General features: G+C 48.4%; 1 long non-coding RNA gene across 2 annotated transcripts in view; it reads right to left on the bottom strand.

The window, feature by feature from the left end:
* Positions 1-2338: 2338 nt before the first annotated feature.
* LOC146395099 (uncharacterized) overlaps positions 2339-8415 on the bottom strand; it is a 187600-nt gene continuing 181523 nt past the window's right edge. For both annotated transcript variants that reach the window (XR_014833320.1, XR_014833319.1), the window contains 2 exons: positions 2927-3071; positions 2339-2478 (listed from right to left, as the gene is read on the bottom strand). This is a non-coding gene — a long non-coding RNA (uncharacterized LOC146395099). The remainder of the gene's footprint in view (positions 2479-2926; positions 3072-8415) is intronic.

Below are 8415 nucleotides of genomic sequence, written 5' to 3'. Positions count from 1 at the left end.
TGCCTGGAATTGTCTCTGGAAACCTGAATGGCAGGCTTGACTTTCATGCCTTACCTGGAGCCTATTTGTACTGGAAACAAATGTTTTTGTGTTATTCTCCTTTGGGAGGGCTATATTAATCAGAATACTCCTTCCCAGATCTCTTTGCGCACCAAATTGAATAAGGTTAAATGGCTCTCTATGGGATAAAGGTGGGCAAAGATGATTTGCATCTGGCAATACCCTGAGACAGCTCATTCTGGTTCCTTGTGCTGGGCCCTGGGTACCCCTTCTCTTCATTCATTCTGGCAGAGGGCAAATGCATCTCGATGATCTAGAAGCATCAAGATCGAGGTTAAAAATAAGTGGGATCCAATCCAGCAACATTTTATGCTGATCACTATTCTGCTCCTTTGAAGAGACGTCAAATGCAGGTTGTGATCAGTTACATGGAGCTGACTTACTCGGCTTCCCCGCTTGGGATTACCATTAGGAGAGAGTTCCTGGACTTGTCAAGGACAGCCGTTTTCCCTTCACCTCAAAGCGACGTCAGAACAAGTGGCATTAGGACATCTCAGAAAAGTTTTCATATTCTATGTAGTATTTCTTGTTGCCATGAAGTTACTAGGAAACGTCTTATTAATTTCTTTTTTTTTTTAAATCAGGAAATAGAGATCAGGGTGTCTGTCTGCAGGGACACCAACGCTGTGCAATAAGAAGTGGGCACTATTAACAAAACAAAGGTTCGTCCTATGCATTTTTTTTTTTTTTTTGGGTCTTTTTAGGGCTGTAGCAGCAGCATATGAAAGTTCCAGGCTAGGGTCAAATCAGAGCTGCCAGCCACAGCCACAGCCACAGCTCATGGCAGCACTAGATCCTTAACCCACTGAGAAAGGCCAGAAATCAAACATGCATTCTCATGAATGCCAGTCAACTAGTCAGATTTTTTTTGTTGTCTTTTCTAGGGCCGCACTCATGGCATATGGAGGTTCCCAGGCTAGGGATCTAATTAGAGCTGTAGCCACCAGCCTACTCCAGAGGCACAGCAACCCGGGGTCCGAGCCACATCTGTGACCCACACCACAGCTCACGGCAACATTGGATCCTTAACCCACTGAGCGAGGCCAGGGATTGAACCCAAAATCTCATGTTCCTAGTCAGATTCGTTAACCCCTGAGCCACAACAGGAACACCAACTAGTCAGATTCTTAACCCGCTGAGCCACAATGGGAACTCCCCACCCTGTAGAGTTTGAAAAACCTAAGGACGAATAGCACCCTACATTTTTGGTGGAGCTTGTACAGGTGGGATGATAAATGGGACAACTGTTTGGGAGTCAGGGTTTGGGGAAGAAGGAAGCAGGACACAGTGTCTGAAGGGAGACCAGGGGAGAGAAGCCTCATCAGGAGCATTCTGCACGGATGGAAAAATTGAAAACAAACTAATAAACCAGCCACACGGCTGTACCTCAAGCTCCGGGCACTCATTAGTGATCACATGAGAGCACATGATAGCCATATTTTCTTGCTGGTAATGGGTTGTCTTCTTTCACCCCTTCGGAAGTTAAGGACTTTATTAAGGAGCACTTAATATCTTGGCCTAACCATGCAGCAACAGACTACCATAGTGGAAAGAGATTTAGGGGTTGGTGGAAAGAGTGTATGGAAGAAACAACGGAGAGAAACCATTTGAAACTCGTCGAGAAGCTGTTTCAACCAGTCCAGAGATGTTTATCTTAGCTCCTTATCTGTTAGCCACAAAGATGTACTGCGGCTCCATCAGACCTTGCAGCTCTTCCCCTCTGCCACCTTTTGGAAGTTTGGAGCTTACCATTCCGTGACCTTGGACATGATCGGGCACATCCTTCTCCCAGCTCACATCTACAGAGCACAGCTTAGGAGTTATGCCAACAAGCCCTGTGTGGCTCAAATGGGCTGAGAAGGGCCCTGCCCCAGGTGGGCACACTCTCCCATCACTACCCAGTCCCATGCACTGTTCCTGCAGCTGCTGCTTCTGTGAGGGTCAGATGCAGTCTCACTGATGAGGAGAAGGTGCTGCCAAGGCTCCCGGAGGCGGGGATGTTATCCTGTCACAGCTGGCAAAGAGCACGTTGAGATTGGATCACGAAGTGTTATTCTAAGTCACCAAGTTCATGTGTAAGTAATGGGAGACTCACACTCTCCGCTGAATGACGAAGACGAGCACGGACGCCTCGGCTCCAAGTGCATCTCACAGGAAACCGATAACCAGATGCGCCCACACCCGAGCACTTACAGAAACAGAGCCTCCTCCCCGTCCTTCCCCGTCTCCTGCGGCCCATCCTCAATCCACATGAAGTGGCTGATGAACTCGTACCAGTTCTGGTCATGCAGCGTGGAAGTGCCTTTCCAAATGATGGGGACTTTCAGAAACAAAACAGTGATTTCTCATATAGAGATGTAGGAAATAACTACACAAAGCCACTCCTCCACTATTTCTTCTGTAACATGGAGCCAAAGACTGAAATAAAAGGAAGAAAAAATGCACACCATGCCAATTTCTAATTTGTGGAGCATAATTTCAATAGCCTTCTATGTAACCTGGCCGTCTTTTTCTTTCATTAACCTAAGGAAATTTCCAAATGGGGAACTGTGCTCATTCTGTGAACAATGGACCTGATAAGAGTTGGAACACATTCCTCTTTTGGCACTTACCTTTGGGTCTTATTTATATACTTTTGTGAAACTGGAATGAACGAAATAAGATAATCAAGATATGTCTGAAATGTTTGCGAAATAAAGCCTTTTACAACAAGGCACCCCACTCACAGACTAGGTCAAAAGCAGAACCATCTGCTTGGAATTGAACAATGGAACTGAAGTTGCTGAATTAGTTGTGAGAGAGCTTCCAGCTCAGTCCCCTTTTACTGTCACAGCTGAGCTCCACCCTGGGCAGCGCCAATACTCACCATCAGTTAGCAGTGTCGCGTCTGTCCGTGTGGTTTGGCAGCTGGTGGCGGGAGCTCCGGGTGTCCGTGGAACTGATGCAATGTGACGTCCATACTTGTTAGCTTCCGACCTTGATGAGACCACCTCAGAGGTGAGGGCCAGCTCCTGAGGCCAGAAGAGACGTCAAATAAGAGAACCAAGTTCCCCAGGGCTTGTGGGAAGAAGTTGTGTCGACAACTTCTATGATGAGACAAAACGCTGACAGCAGAGAGAGGTTTCAGAGCTCAGTGTTTGATAAACCATGATGGAGGACTCTGAAGCAGAAGCAAGACCTCAAGTAGCAAGAAGGCTGCTGCTGCCCCTTCTTGGAGGGCTAGTGCTATAGTCTCCTGGGGAGACTCCTACTTCCAGTACCTGAGAGGCTTAAGTTTAAAGCCCCCCTTATGAGCCCCTGTGGATCCTGGGAAACCCCGGAGGTCCAGCCCTTCCAGCAGGCCCTCCAGTAAGACTTGGTTGCAGCCCCTATTCTAACCAGCTGAGAGGCCAGCTCAGGGCAATGCCAGTGTCGGGATGGCTTGTCCTATACCTGACTTAAGAGAGAGCTCTGTAGACTCCATGGCTGCTGGCTGCTGCCGAGCCTTTCTTGGCCAAAATCCTCATGCTAGAAATGGCTTATCAAGTCCTATCATGTCACAGGGTCCATCCTGATGTTTTAAAACCTTTTAGGAAGCACTACGTTATGCCCTGCTTAAGATAACGGAGCATCCTGAAGAAATAAAGACCATTTCAAATTAACATGTGGCCCATCTTTCAGAGTGTCCAATCCCCAGTGATACACTTTTTTTTTTTTTTTTTTGGTCTTTTTAGCTATTTCTTGGACCGCTCCAGCGGCATATGGAGGTTCCTGGGCTAGGGGTTGAATCGGAGCTGTAGCCACCGGCCTACGCCAGAGCCACAGCAACGTGGGATCCGAGCCGCGTCTGCAACCTACACCACAGCTCACCACAACGCTGGATCGTCAACCCACTGAGCAAGGACAGGGACCGAACCCGCAACCTCATGGTTCCTAGTCGGATTCGTTAACCACTGCGCCACGACGGGAACTCCCCCAGTGATACACTTTCAATGGAATATAGAAACCTGCTGTCCAGTCTCAGGCCCACTTCCTACTGGATCAGTTGTTCTGTCTAAAGGCTTTTGTTTGTTTTATTTCCCACATCTGCTTTGATTTTCCCAAGTTAACATTTGTTTCTGTCTTTGAATGTTTTCGTTAATAAATTATAGAAAGGGCTTGAATCATCATAGTCTGCTCAGTTCCTAAGACGATCTTACAAAACATAATATGCTGTTGTGGTGTTAGTTTTTCCTATTGGCTTTTGCCCTGAGCTGTTGACTTTCCCAAGGTGCTCTCCCTCCAGTGTCAGACAGAAATGGACAGAATTTTTTTTTTTTTTTTTTTTTTTTTGCTTTTTAGGGTCACACTTAAGTTTCCAGGCTAGGGGTCAAATCAGAGATGCAGCTGCTGGCCACAGCCATAGCTACAGCCACAGCAACACAGGATCCTTAACCCACTGAGCAGGGCCAGAGACTGAACCCATATCCTCATGGATACTAGTCAGGTTCACAAACCACTGAGCCACAGGGGAACTTCCAAAAACCAGTATTTTCAAAGCAATGTTCTTTATAGTTAAGAATCACTGGATTCATTCCTTTCTGGGCAGCAAAATATCGATGGCAACATGGTCAGAGTCCATCAGATGAGCTTCATAACCTAGAACTTTATGGAATTAAGTTTGTCTGTCTTTAGGCCACGCCCAAGGCATGCAGAAATTCCTGGGCCAGGGATCGAACCCGCGCCACAGCAGCAACCTGAGCCACAGCAGTGACAACACAATGCCAGATCCTTAACTCACTGGCCCACTGGGAACGCCCAGAATTAAGATTTGATGGTAGGAGTGAGCTCAGGCTCTTAAGTTTTAACTGGATTTTTGCACTTACGTGTAGGTACTCTCTTTATGGCCTGTGTGAACCAGATGTGTGTAACATAAATAAGATATGGTTTCTGCCCTCAAAGAGCTCACAAGCCAATAGGAGAGAAAGACAGGACCCAGATAAAAGCACAGGAGGGGATGGGTTTGGATGAATTTGCATATGATCAAAAGGATGACTGGATAGCCCGGGGTGGGGGTGGGGGAGGATAGCAAGGGTGACAGCAACAAAGAAGTGTCGGGAGGCCAGTGGGGGCCGGTTTCGGGGGCCTCTGGTCAGGATTAGGGAGGCTTTGAAGTATTTGAAGCAAGAGTGACATGCTCTGGGGTGGGTGTGTGTGTGTGTGTGTGTGTGTGTGTGTGTGTGTGTAAGAATATTAATGCGGCAGCAGAGTTATAATTGGGCTGGAGAGCTGTGGATCGAGGCTGAGACCAGTTCGGAGAAGACTGCCATCTCTGGGAAGGTGATGCTGAGGACCTAGATCAAGTGGGAGCAGGGGAAGGTGCTGGAAGGAAGGGACCCCAGAGGTTTCAAAAGGATCCGTGCAGACATGAGTCAGCGAGACAGAGGGATGACGCTCAGACTTTACGGATGAATTATGGTGTAACTCAGCGGCGGCGGCAGGCCATCTTTTTAAATTTCAGCTTTATTGAGGGATAATTGCCACATAAAACTGTGAGATATTTAAAGCGTACCTTGTGGTGATCTGGTGTATGCATGTCTTGGGCAGGGACTCCCCCTATCTGGCTAATTAGCACCCCCATCACCTCGCATGCTGATCTGTTTTGGGTGTGAGAACATTAAAATTCTGCTCTCTTGGCAAATTTCAACTATACCATACAGTGCTGCCCACTCGATTCAGCATGTTTTAGATCAGATCCTCAGCCTTTATTCATCCCATAACTGAAAGTTTGAACACTCTTACCAACCTCTGTTTCCCTGCAACTCCCAGCCCCTGGCAACCCCTTTTCTATTCTCTGTTTCTATCAGTTGGACCTTTCTTTTTTTCAGACTCCACCTACAGGCGATACCAGGCAGCATGCAGGCATCTTTCTCTTTCTGGATTATTTCACTTAGCATAATGCTCTCAAGGTCTGTCCCCAGGGTTACAAATGGCCTTGGTTCCATTGGCCCCCAAGTCCCACAGCTGATGCCACGGGCCCAGCTGGGTGCTGTGCACGCGGTAGGCTGACTTTGCAGGTGGGGAATCTACCTCCGCTGTGTCCGCAGGAAGCAAGCCCGCTCTTTGTCCAGGAGGAGATATTATCTCGTCGTCAAGGTCACTTGCTTTAAGCACAGGTCCGAGAAATGGCCAGGGTGAAGCGTGATAAGAATGTTGCCTTCTTGGTGTACCCAGCAGGGTGTGTGGAGCAGGAGAGGAGCAGGCAGGATGACCTCTGAACAATAAGCCTTCTTCCTATACTTCCCTCTTGAGGGCCGCACTTGCAGCACAGGGAAGTTCCCAGGCTAGTGGTCGAGTCAGAGCTGCAGCAGCCGGCCTACACCACAGCTAAAGCCACACAGGATCCGAGCCGCATCTGCGACCTACACCACAGCTCAAGGCAATGCTGGATCTTTAACCCACTGAGGGAGGCCAGGGATAGAACCCACATCCTCATGGATACAGTCAGGTTCTTAACCTGCTGAAGCACAATGGGAACTCCCTTCCCTGTACGTTTTTAAATATCTTTAGGGTGACTTCAAAGGGATGAAATTACTCAACTAAAGAGTTTGCACTGCTAGAGACACTCGGTACCCGTTACCAGATGACCTTCTAGAAATTTCCTCTGGCAGGTTTGCTTTCTCAGTTGCCTGTAAGATGATGGTTGCTGTTCCCGAGTGGGCCCTGGAATGATGTTTCTCACCAGAGCGCTCAGGCCCATGCTGGTGTTCTCTGCTCTTCCAGGGACATGTCTCGTTTGTATCAACAGGGAGGATGTCTCAGCAGAACCATTTCCTGACGGGTGTCAAGCTGAAAACAGAGTGCTCGCCCCAGGCTGGCTGAAACAGGAATCCTAAGAGAAGCAACCACATTGCCCCCCTCCACCCCCACGGCTGCCCACCGCCCTCCCCACGCCCCCACCCCCAGCCAGTCAAGTCTCTTCCTCTTCAGGAGGCCCAGGTCCTAGTTTCTCCTTTGATCCAACACGACGGACAGGTGGTGTGTCATGTCTGTGTGCTTATAGGTGAATGTGAATGACTTTTCAAGGCATCCTGAAAACACAAAATCATTCTTTGGATTGCTTTTGTCAAATAATAAAATTATTTGACATAAGTCTCATTGAAAACAGATGTGGAAATACACAGTTCTGACTTTTTTACTAACCTTCCCTAGGGGTTCTTGGCTTATGCCAATCTGCATTTTGATGCTGAAAGTTTCAGCATCTGTCTTTCCCAGGCGGGTTGTCCTTAATATCCAGGAAGACTTTGCGAGAGGACCCCTGAGCAGCAGCGAACATGGGTAAGAGCAAGCCTGGGGCATCATCCTTCTTGGCTCCATGATGTATTCCTCTGCATCTCCGCGTGGGCACGGCTTCCTCCAGCCCCAGGTCACAGTTGAGACGTTCGGATCATTTAAGTCAGTTTCATAAAATGATTAAAAGGAGTGCAAGTTTCTGTTTGTTCTAAGCTCAAGAAGCTGCTTCTCCTGTTGGCAAGTATCAGAATTTGCAGCTCACAGGATAGTAAAGCAAGAGCTGCATTTTCCTTTCTGTGCCTGTTACAAAGTCTAAGGTGGGCTGCCCAGGGCTGATAGCCTGATGCCGTGATCTTTCAGCTCTGTAGCTTTTTTGTTTTCAAATGTTTTCCAGATGGTTTCTGCCCCTCCAGGCAGAACATCTGCTCTCCACTCAGCCGGAAATGGGAAGGGCACTACTTTGCCTTTTTATTTTGGAACCTGGGGAGTGGTGGCCACATCTCATTGGCCAGAACTGCGTAATATCCCTGCCTTCAGATGCAGGACAAGAGGGAGGTAAGGAAGGATGTGGATGAGCATGTGTGTCGGATAAACCCACCTCCTGTCTTCCCACTGTCTCAAGTAAGAAGAGGAAGGAGACACAGGGAAATAGGAGTGGCTTCTGAGAGTTCATCAACAGGGGGCAATGGGAGCTCCCTTCACAGCCTCAAACAAGCTCCACGGAGGCCCACGTCTGTGCCACCTTGTTCCGACCTAAACAGCCAACCCAGGATGAGGTATGTGAAACAGGCATGATTAGGAGGCCTGCTGGCTGAGGATCCGGGTTGGATGGCTCATCGGTAGGGGGGTTCTCCAATGGATTAGTGGCTATTCTCAGAGAAGGATGGGCATTTTGAGTCAGGGAGCCATCAGCCTACCTAACCTCAAGAGAGTGAATGGGGATGGCAAGCAGATTCTTCTAAGACTGGCTCCTAGTACCCCCAGTGGCCTCTTGGCTTTGGGACCGTGAGGAACAGAGCTGTGGTCTTAGCATCCAGAACCGAGCTTGAATCCCAGCTCTGCCCCATGACTCTGGGCAAATCATTCTTTAGACCTCCGTGACCT

The sequence above is a fragment of the Sus scrofa genome, chromosome 18, assembly GCF_054392235.1.
Source record: "Sus scrofa isolate SSC_HxYL_T2T_F1_AM1 chromosome 18, Sscrofa_HxYL_maternal_Yorkshire_Landrace_v2.0, whole genome shotgun sequence".
In the NCBI taxonomy this organism is placed as follows: domain Eukaryota; kingdom Metazoa; phylum Chordata; class Mammalia; order Artiodactyla; family Suidae; genus Sus; species Sus scrofa.
Note: the sequence above shows the minus strand (reverse complement) of the source record. Positions and strands in the feature narration are given on the sequence as shown.